Source organism: Xyrauchen texanus, chromosome 46 (assembly GCF_025860055.1).
Source record: "Xyrauchen texanus isolate HMW12.3.18 chromosome 46, RBS_HiC_50CHRs, whole genome shotgun sequence".
NCBI lineage: Eukaryota > Metazoa > Chordata > Actinopteri > Cypriniformes > Catostomidae > Xyrauchen > Xyrauchen texanus.
In genome coordinates this window covers 4259065-4271143 of record NC_068321.1, presented here as the reverse complement: position 1 = coordinate 4271143, position 12079 = coordinate 4259065, and the positions used below count along the sequence as shown (strand labels likewise).

Here is a 12079-nt window from a genome sequence, read left to right as displayed (position 1 = left end):
AGTTTTAGTTTTAGTTGGGGGTGGGGGTCATATGATCGGACAAACAAGTTCTGTAAATGTTTATCAGTGAATCTTAAAAATATATAGATTTTTTTTAATTTTAAATGATTAATTGGCAGTATAAATAGGGTACAAAATGTATTTTATTATATGCTTTTAATATATATATATATATATATATATATATATATATATATATATATATATATATATATATATATCAGTTTTTTTAAGTGCTTAACCTTCAGGAAATGTTGATCTTCATAAATGAATGACCTCAAACCTCAGAAAGTCAAATTATATAGTATATGACCTGTTTTAGTTTATTAAATTGCCTTTAACCTGTTACCAAGATTTTGGAATGAATAGGGTTCAGTTAAAGATTTGTGTGATTTCATTATTTTCTAGCAATTACATTAAATTAATATACAAAATTGAAAGAAAAAAACTTTAAATCAAATGTTTAAATTGTTCAAATAAAAACTAAATTAACAAAATATGTATAATATTTTTTTTAATTAAAGATTTATTTTAATTAAAAATGTTATATATTTCCTTGCAATTAAATTAAGTCAATTGAAAAATTAAATAAATAACAAATCTTCAAATCAAATGTTTATATTGCAAACAAAAGGAAACTAAAAATATAAAATTCATTTTTAAATGAACTATATTCGTTTAAAAATAGTATATATTTTCTAGCAAATATATTAAATAAATGTAAAAATTAAATAAAGACAAAAAACTTGAAATAAAGTATTTATATCGTAAAATTAAAAAGTATTGTTTATTTATAATTCATTTTTTAAATATTATATATTTTCTAGAAATTATATTAAATAAATGTAAAAGTGAAATAAATAAAAAACTTCAAATAACATTTTTATATTGTAAAATTTAAAGTGAATTAAAACATGCCAAATATAAAGTATATAATACAAATATCAATTAAGTGAACAAGTTTGCAGTTTTAGCCTGATTTAGCCTATTATTTAGTTTGGTACCAAATGTTGGTTTGTTGTCAGTAAATGTAAATTTTCATGAATTAAAGATAAAAATGAATTGTTTGACCATTTTTCTTCAAATAACTTTTGCAGCAGGATTGAAAGGTTGAACTTGACAAATGCAGTCAACAATGTATTAAAGAAAAAAAGAAAAAAAAAATGTACAAATGAGAAAATAGAATGATATTTAGGCCTACTTGCCTACCCAGCAAGATTTTGAAAGGGTAAAAATGATGTCACGTCCTGGCTGAGGGGTGTACAGATAATAGTTTATCTAACATATTTAATATTTCTTTTTGTGTCTTTATTGCTTAAGAAATCATCATATAATGGAATGTCAGTTTGTACCCTATATGTGAAAGAGCCATGAGAGAGACATACATCAATGAAGTCATCACAGTTGTAAGGTATGGCGGAGGATCAGTGGCCTTAACAGATTCACGAACAAACAAGAACTTACTGTTAAAAACGCCCCTAATTACTGAAATAGCGCCAACCAGCCTCCACAAGCACAATAAATGTATTGACAAAGAGACAATGAACTATTGACAGAGAACCGCATGTGACATCCGCATGCTCACCACGTGCTTATCATGTGGACAGGAAGGGGGAAACTTTGAATGTAAAAATGTGTGTGTGTGTTTTTCAGTTAAACACAGAACTGCATATTGCTAATGAAATACGTGTAATCCCTGTATGTTGTGTATTTCTGAGGTATATCAAACTCGTTAGAACTGTTTCGTTGTGTGTTTTAAACTCTGAGGCCTCATATTTAATAGCCTCAGTGTATATTCCCTTATTAAGTGTACTAAATATACCTTTCTTGGTATCAAATTAAACCTTACGATTTGTCCGAGCTAAATTCGAATATAAGATCTTCGTAGAATGATATTACGTTATATTTTGCCATCTTTTGAGTCATTCAGCCCAAAATCTCTTACCGTCATAAACCCAGCCAGAAACATGCAAATGAGCCGTGACGGAACAAAGGAATCATTCTCCTGCCCAGAGTAATGGAGGCCTTTACGACCTCCAAAGGAATGTTCAGAGAAGTGCTGACCCTCCCTTCATTCTCTTACTGAGAAAGAGAAATGAACCCTGTTAATCCTATATATATATTCTATATATCCATGTGATAAATATTGACATGTATCTAATGTGCCATCTCACATTTTCCCTTAAATGTGCTTGATCTATGTTTTCTTGCAAACTAATGGGTTAATGTTTCAGACTTTGCATACTATGGTTAACCAAAATCATATGTGTGGCATATTTGGTCTCTATAACTTGGTATTTTGAAGATCGAAATGACTGTGTACATGATATGTCGATAACAACAACATATTAGTATTAAAAGTATATTTCCTATTTTCTTTCTTGCACATGCAATGGGCAATTTTACAACAAAGAGCAATAAACCAAATTCCCGCCTGGAACCCAAACCCTTCTCATTGGTCGAGCCAATGAGAGGTGGGACCTGTTTCCCGAGGGTATAAAATTGCTGCGCCCACTTCCTCTTAGTCTTTTTTTCTTCTTAGCTCTTATCTTACCAACTCTTATCCTCTTCGCTGCTCTTAGCCTCTCTTGCTCTCTGAGCCTTGTGCTCTCTCACTCTCTCGCTGAATGATGCCAAACTAAAGGCCCCAAGGACTCCCAAGCATGTGCCAGGCTACGGCCTCGACTGCCCATTCACCAAGATCCTCTGACTCACTGGTTCTCTCTCATCAAGACAACATCATCAAAGATCAACTGGAGCCTCAACAAATTGCATCAGGACAGTTTAATTCAAATGGGACATGCAAGTATCAAACTTAGTCTCATTATTTGATACATTAAGTATCCTTAACCCCTTTCTAAAAAGGGCGTGTCAGAACTAATATGATGGTTTGCTCAGGCTGTTGATCTGCTGAACTTCAAACAATGCTATAACTTCTTGCCTTCCTGTATTCTGCTTCAGCCCTCTTTCCCTTGGTAAACTGTATGAATGTATGTATATGTATGTTAGAGTAGTTTAAATGTTTAGTCTAGTTAATAAAGTCTTGTTCATGTCACATGTAAAGTTGTCTGTGTCTCAAGCTCATATCTAAAGTCACTAATCATAGATTTTGACTACTTGCTCTTAATACTTAGTAAGAAAGACATTTCCCTTGCCCCGGAAATGTACATTTCTATTAATTAATTAATTAATAACCAAAATTGAGTGTTCACGGGATGAACCGAGTATTTGGTTGTAATGTTAATGTAGCTACATCAAGTTAACCCGATTAACTGATCCAAATATTCATAATCGATTATAACAAGTTATGATTGATTATTAATATTTCATAGAACTGATTCGCTTCCTAATGGTGGAAGAATATAGAGCTGATTCGCTACACAGTATCATGATATAATTCCATGTGGTTAAACTAGAATGTGGGGGCAAAGAACCAAACCACGGAACATCATGTTACAATTATTATTTATTAAATTTAAAATATCTTTAGCACGGATTAAAAATCAGACACCTCCAACTATCATGGTCGTCATGAATTGAAAATAAACGTTCCTAAAAAAACAGTCCCTCTTCTTCCACTGGATCCATGATGTCATTCATAGAATAGTCTCTGGGTTTGTTATAAATGTGCACATCATTGCATAGGGCTGAGGCAAACTAGATTCATGGGTTTCACTGAAGTCAATCAATGCATGGCCACACAGTGCAATTTAAGTGCCATATAGTTGACATAGTGAGAAACGAAAAAAAAAGTCTTTCATTTGAGTGTTGCCTTTGAGTCACAAAATAATAATAATTATAATAAATACAATTCCTTATCAAAAGATAAACCAATACATTTTGAAATAGACAATGCAAACAGACAAAACCAAATACCATAAATGTATTTTTTTAATAATTCATGTTCTGTGTGTATCTGAGGTTTTGTCCACCCTCTGCCCGATATCATTTCATTTCGTGTTTGCCTCAACCCTCTTACAAACATGTCCAAAACTCCGAAAGATTACAAGAACATCGGAAAAAAAACACATCGGGGATGACAGCCAAAAACATAACTGCTTACAGCAGCTTAAAAAACAAACAAGTACAAGATTTAAAAATAAAAATCACAATTTTCCACATCTGTTTATGAGCTCATGATTATTTGACCAATCGTTAATGTTCCTTTTTCTTTATTCATCTTTATCTTTTTTTATTAGCACATGCCATATGCGATTTTGATTATAAAAGTACCTGAAACAACTGCTAGAGTGTCAGCATGCATAGCCGTAAGATATTTACAGATGTATTTACAACACAGGGGAACTGACAGTTGAGGTGAACAGATCGCTCGCAACGACATGAGACGGGAGAATTTACAGCGGTTTATAAACATATCACATGCAGGAATGACAGAAAAATGAACACAACCAAAGGGATATTACTTTTTACCCATTGAGGTCATCACTTGCTTTTTCAAGTGAGACTCTCTGCCGTATATAACGTGATGCTGTATATGACAGATAGTCTGTATTGTGAGTGAATGAGAAAGTACAGGGAATAACGCCCATTCACACTGTAGAGCGACTACAGGGAAACTGGGGTACTAGTTAACAGCAATAAACTACATCTGCTAATTATGAACTCTCAGCCAGCACAGGATTTCAATACTGATGGTAAAAGAGGAATAAATCACAAATGATACACTAGATACAGTCAGATATTGCCAGGTGTGCACTCTGGGGACGTCAGTACTGGGATTAAGTAGTAAAAACCTTGAAATTGTAGGTTATTTAGTAGTTCCTAGAAAACATTTTGACACCCTCTTGACACTTAATCAAAAGAAGCACTCTTACACCATGCCCTAACCAAATTTGATGTTTAATATACAGTTATGTAAAGTGGGATTTTGAACCAATGATGTTTCACTGTGGGCGGAGCTACCCAGCCTTACACCACAGAAATAGAAACCAAGCAACCGATAACGTGATGTTGCGGTTGTCGCTTGTTGCAGCTGGTTTGGACAAAAAGTCAGATCTACATGGAAGAGACATGGTGTATTCTTAATTATTTATTGCTTAACAAAAGCACTTATTTGGATCTGTTGCATGAGGTTTTATATTTAAAAAATGCCTTTAATACAGGAAGACTTTAGTTATTTGCACAGGGAAACGTGACAAACGTCTAGGTTAAGGTTGTAACCTCCGTTTCTTGATGGAGGGAATGTGGCGTTGTGTCGAGTGAAGCGACACTAGGGGACTTTCTTCAAGGTGACTTTCTTCAATGAGGATCTTATATACAGTAAATTGCTCTTTGTTTTAATTGCTTTGGTTGTGGTTGTCAGTATTGCTCCAAAACGTGTTTTGGTATTTGACGTTTTCCTAGAATTTTGAATACCTGTATAAGGGGGGACAGACTCCAATCTTTGTCTTCATCATTAATTTATTATAAAGTACTTAATACTCAATGTCTAGATAAAACAGTGACAAAACACCCAAAACTTCAGTTTGTGAAACAGGATATTTAATGAGAAAATGTCTTGGGTGGGATTTGATTTTATCCATTGGGAATTGATTGGATTGATAGATCAATATCTCATGCAAAATAACGGCAAGCCGTTTAATAGGCAGAGCAAGTTATAAAATTTTTATGAAAGATTACAAAGATCACGCCCGCACTAATCCATTAAAGTTTGAAAACTCCATTTTTAGGTTCTTAACTTTTTTCGTTTTCCAAATGTGATTGTGGAGAGCATTTTCGTAGTGTCCATTTATGTTGGAGGAAAATGGCGTTCCATATGAATTACAGACGTAAATGTAGCAAAATCGATGCTTTTTAAAACGAAAACGTATTAGTGCGGACCTGGCCAAAGACATTGGATTCCTTGGATTAACGTGCACAAATGAATTGTTCACAATAAAACCAGAGAAATGTATCAATATCAATTTGAGACATTTTGATTTCATTATGACTTTAAAGACTTGAATATTTGTTTAACAGTAAGCTCTTTCTCTATCTATATTATCTGTCCTTGTTTCTTGATAAATGTGAGCAGTACCTGGCCTAGCATGTTAATGCATTTTATCATAAAGCTTATCAATCCAAAAGAACCATCAGGGTCAAGTGCCATGGGGTTCACCATAACGGCAATAAGATCCACAATCCAATCTCACAATCTCCCACAGCTAAATACACCAAAGCAGGAGGCTCACAGTTAGAAAGCCTATTATTGTCCCGCTGTTAAAGGAGAAAGGAAATGGTGTTTCAGTCTACAGCCTCAATGGATCAATTGTAGATCTATATTTAGTGAGGATGCATCTGAGAAAGCTTGATGGGAATGTATTCAATGCTCAAAGTTCTAATAAACCACATGACTATACACCAATTGAACAATCTAGCCGACTGTATGCCGAGCATATCTGAGTTAAGCTGTGTTTCAGATGCTGATTACTGTAATAAAGTCGGCTAAGCTAGCCGCTAGTTTTTCGTTAGCCTCATTCAATTGGCACAGAGCTAATATGGTAGTGCTGGGAATTAACCACATGTGTTCTCACATCTCGGTTCTTCTAGGCAAGCATTGAAAACGGGCTAAAGCACATTTGGAAAGGGTTCGGCTTCATTTCAGTCTGCCGTTTGGCTAAGGGACAGCAGCACGCTTGCCAGCGCTGAAATCACACTCCACATCCATTAACGCTGGTAATCTTAGTCACACTAGTCTTCACACAGCATCATTACAGAAGGCATTAGCACTGCGAGTGCCATGCTGTAATGGAGCTTGTGTGGAGTGTATTAATGTTAGCACTGAGCAAGTGGGCACTGTATTCTAATCAAGGTGAGGTGAAAACAGGGGCAAATGAAGAGCACAGGAAAACATGGTGGTGGTTTGCTATAGATGGTGAACTATTTTTTTAACTGAAGCAGTGGCTTAGCGGTTAACGCACATCAAGGAGGTTCCTTGCGACTTATATGTTGCCTGCAGAGCAGTAACAGATTTAGGCATGGGTGACATGGACATCAATTGAGAACAATGTTTTGTTTTTAGTTTTTTTGGTACCACATGGTGTGTTTATGGCATCAACAGCAGGGACTAACTGGGCCTTGCTAACCGGCTGAAACCTGACCCATTGTTGCACATGTTAAAGAAACATCTTACACATATTATGCATAATATGCCAACAAGATCATGTAAATACCTTAAAGAGTTAGTTCACACAAATATTAAAATCCTCTCATGATTTATTCACCTTTAAGCCATCCCAGAGGTGTATGTCTTTCCTTCTTCAGCAGAACTGAAGTGAAGATTTTTATAAGCACATTTCAGCTCTTTTTGTTCATATAATGCAAGAATACAGGTGCCTTCAGTCTGCTGGCTACTAAACGATCCAAAAGTGATATTTAGGCATCATAAAAGTAATCCACACGACTCCAGTCGATCGATGAATGAATTACTTTTATGCTGCCTAAATATGCCTTTTGGACTGACAAATAGCCAGCAGACTGATGGCACCCATTCGCTTTCATTGTATGGACAAAAAGAGCTGAAATGTGCTTGTAAAAATCTTCACTTCGGTTCTGCTTAAGAAGGAAAGTCATACACATCTGTGATGGCTTAATGGAAAGTAAATCATGAGAGGATTTGTATTTTTGGGTGAACTAACCCGTTACATGGTTTTCCTTTATTAGGTTTAGGTCATACATGGCTTAAGCATAAATTGATCGACACAGGTAGATTTTTCACCACTACACTGATTTAGCTTTGCATGTAAACACATTTACCGGCTTATACATTGTGCACAAGTGTTATGTCCATGCCTGTTACATGTTAACGTCGAAATCGGAGAATGATCCAGTCATTTCAAATCTCATGTAAACTCAGTTTTCTTGTGTTGTAGGAGTTTTTTAATAACCTGATTTCTGATAATTAGCATATTGTTAGGTTGGGTTAGGTTGGGTTGGGTTGGGTTAGGTTGGGTTAGGTTAGGTTAGGTTAGGTTGGGTTGGGTTGGGTTGGGTTAGGTTAGTTTGGGTTGGGTTAGGTTAGGTTGGGTTGGGTTGGGTTGGGTTGGGTTAGGTTAGTTTGGGTTGGGTTATGTTAGGTTGGGTTGGGTTGGGTTAGGTTAGGTTAGGTTGGGTTGGGTTGGGTTGGTTTAGGTTAGGGTAGGTTAGTGTTAGTATTAGGGTTGGGGTTAGGGCTCTGATAACACCGGCAGTAATTTTGGTTTTGGGATTAAAAATAACATTTTGACTTCTGCTAGACAGAGGCAGAGTTTTACCAAAGATGATGAGATATTTTATTTATTTTTACTACCTAAACTTTCTCTCTTTTGTTTAAGAGCGGCTGAAAATTTCATAAGACAATGACCCTTATTTGTTGAATCCAAAGACAAGAATTCCAAATTTCTTGTAAATGCGATTTGGATTCAGATCAAATAGATGTGTCTGGGTGACATAGGAAAATATGATCATGCTGGGAGCTGTTACACTGGACCGTAAAGTTCTAAAATATTGTCACTTTATGAAAATCGATACTTTAGAGTGTTTCTATGATTCCTAAAGCTTTATTCAGGATTTGGATTTCAGAGCACATTTGTTAATCCTAATGAGCTATTGAAAAGTGATCATTTTCAAGGGTTCCTATTAAGGTCTCACCTGAAACAGGAAAAATATTTCACACAGCTTCATTTTAAAGAGTGCCAATACATTTTTGTGCATATAAAAACATTAAATGTAATTACAAGAGCAGTGAACCCATAACGTGCATCATTGACTGCGTTGGGTTCGCTAGAGGGGTTGACTGGCATTTTCTGTCCTTTCATATTACCAGCTTCAAATATGTATTAACTTATCACTGCAAAAGCAGGTAAGACTCCAGAAAGATCCATCCTTTTGATGTCATGTTTATTTCTGCGCTAACCAAAGCAATATGCAGCATCTGTGTACTTCAAAGGGTGTTCGACCCAAGTCATATTTACACACACACACACACACACAAAGATACAGAAAAACACACCGACTACAGTTAAATGGAGATGACGTATTGAAGTGTGCTCAATGAATTTATGACTGCAGCCTTAGCTTTCTTACCGCGAGTTTGTGTGTGTGTGTTTCTAACAAGCGCTCTGTCACAGTCGTTGCCAGCTTGTGCTACAGCTGTTGATTTGGCTCCTTAAATGGGCCAAAGTCTTTGTACTGTTGCGTGTCTGTGTATTTGTGTCTGTTTAAAAAGTTGCCCATCTGTAAACGCCTGCCAGACATTCACTCCTAAACGTTGGCCTGCGCTTTTTCAGATCTGAGACGCTCCTGCACTATTTGAAGATAAAGCGACCACCCGTTTTATGTATGCCTCACAGAAGTTAACTTCCTGCAGGAGTCATGTGTGAAGTAGCGCAGGGTGGCTTTTTCTGTGAGAGGGGACATAAAAGACGAGTCTGAAAACATTTGAACTGCACGTCGGCTCTAATTCTGTCTGACATGTTTTTCTTTTCCTTCGTATCTTCATCCCTGTCTCACCAAGACAGCTAAAATACCCGGGGCTAGCCAACCATCCCCGACAATTAGATGATGATTGGCCATGCAGAAAAGTGCCCGAGCATCTGCAAGATGTGTGAAGAGTCATTTGCTTTTGTGTAAACAATCGAACTGAGGGCTAACAATTGGCATGACCGTGGGCCTACATGTTGTCTATCCAACCCAAATGAGTGCTTGTGATGTTTCACAGAGTTTCAGAGGTACTCCGAGTTTAATTAAATATTTGGAGGTTAGGATGGGATTGCTAGACTGAACTCTGAACCCAGACTAAATATTCTAGCATATTATATAGTAATGTATAGTAGTTATATTGAAAGATTTAGTATAGAGGAAAGCATTTTATAGGCAAAGTGTGTCATTTTATTGATGTTTTTAATGCTTTCTCTCAAAGATTAATGTGCAGAGACAACTATAAGTAATCCATTGATCAGTTGACTTCTAGAAGGGTGTAAACATTGCTCTGTTTTAGTGGCCCAACATGTCAATTTGAGGCTCAACAAATGGCATGATTTTTAGAGGGATGACCTGTTTTTCGAACAGTGGAAAATGGGGAATTCTTGGAAGACTGTGAATTATGTTTGGTGGCTCAAGTTGAGCAGATATTACACTTTTTACCTTTACACATCTGTGCATCTGTGCTTACATAAGGGGTGTTAACACTGGCAGCGATTACATTTCTGGAGGTCGGCAAGTGCATAGTCTACTGTTGGTTTTTAGTAGTCTTTCCTACTCTACTGTGCTATCCTATTGTATCCAATTGTGGTGGTGGATTGCAAGTGCTTCACTGTCTGCTTTCCAGTTTGTAGTTACCAAAAAAGTGAACTCTACTCAAAATGCTTTTAATACACACCAATATGCTGATAAATTACGAAAATCAGCTAATTCTAAAAACATAAACAATGCAAGAAAATCATGAGACTTAAGATCATCTGGTTAGGTTTAGGGTTGGGTTTGTCTTAGAGTTAGGTTTGGGGTTAGGGTTTATCAAATGCACATAAGCTGGAAAGAACAGCGTTATATGTGTTTACATGCAGCATGAAATCAGGATAATGAGCAAATATTAGGCTTGGGATCGTTGCCTTTTTTACGCGTTGATAATCCGAAGATTTTCCTGATGATTATCGATATATATCTGGATTTTTTCAATTTTTCAGATAGTACAATTGCCGACTGTAGCTGACTCAGCACAACTTTGGTAAGGTGTGAGGGTCGCACACTGGACACATCTGGTGGACGACATGGCGCATTCTAAAATTATAAACAATTATTTAGTTTTTACAAAAGGTACGCACACACCGGCAATACTCAGCATCAAAATTCTGCAATGCCACAAAGAGCAACTCGCATAGTTCTCCATTAAATTTGACCCAAATCATCACAGGACAAAGATTATTTACTCTAGCCATCAGTGGATGATCTATAGTGAACTCGTATCTTTCATAGAACCTACACAATGTATTTTCAGTTACAAGTATGTCTTTTTGTGGTTTGACACTTGAATTAAAGACTTTTCAAGGCTACATACAGATAAATTGCATAATAAATGTCGCCATTTCTAATTGTTCAGTTTGTGCAGTTATACCAGTTGTATACACTAACCTGCAAGCTCATCAATGCCACTTAGTTCATTCTTGAAAACGTACAAAAACCTTCGAAACTTTGGAATGCAATTTCCTGTAACAGATCAGCTCATCCTGTGTGTGTTTGTTTGGGTGTGATCTTGACCACGATCAGGGAGTGTAACGGGAGCCAGCTGGTACGTGATAGCTGTGCGGTATGTGTAAACCTCACTCCTCTGGCCACAAAAAATGCACTAGCGAAGCTTTTAGCCTTCTCGTTAGCGCACCCGCCTCCCATGCTGGCTGACCCCGGTTCGAATCACACTTGGAACCAAATGCATCTTTTCAGCTTTTCATTGAGCCTAATTATGTATTGGCATTACAGTGGACACTGGGATATGGGGTATATATCTCCAAATTGCCAGTCTGTCTAGTTGAAATCTTTGAGTTGGAACTTCTTTAGCATTTTGATATGTGTGCGCGTATTGGAGTGTGTGTATACCCAAACGCCTTCTCCAGCAGTCCCCATTGAATCAGTGACATCCTAAAATCTCTTTGACATGAGATGAATGGACAGTTTTGGCAGGCTGCCTCACAGTCCTCTTTACAAGACTTCCCCAAAGCACTTCCTTCTGCTATGTACAGTATCTACAGCTATACTGTTTGTGTATGTGTGTGTGTTTGTCATTGTCTGTTTCTTGGCAGGGCGTATAAGAGATATACAATAAACCTGCCAATTTAATAGTTCTCAGTTCCAGTTTCTGAGACATTGTATCCTGTTTTTCCTACTTATTGCGGAGAAAACACCAAGTGCATGTCATTTCTATTGTTGTCAACATTTGGCAGTTGGTTTTTCCGCTAACTGAAACTCTAGACAGCATACAGCATTCAGACATTGTGAGGTTTGAGTCCACCTTAAAAGATTTAATAGAACTTGCCAGTTCCACCATAAACCAGCTCATCTTGGTGGTTCCTAGCCTGGTATTTGGCAGGTACCTACAGTATATGACAGC

The 12079-nt window shown here is 36.6% G+C and overlaps 1 protein-coding gene across 2 annotated transcripts in view; it reads left to right on the top strand.

The window, feature by feature from the left end:
* The window catches only part of LOC127638236 (WW domain-containing oxidoreductase-like), a 401462-nt gene that overhangs the window by 388861 nt on the left and 522 nt on the right, over positions 1-12079 (top strand). The gene's annotated exons all lie outside the window — the stretch shown is intronic.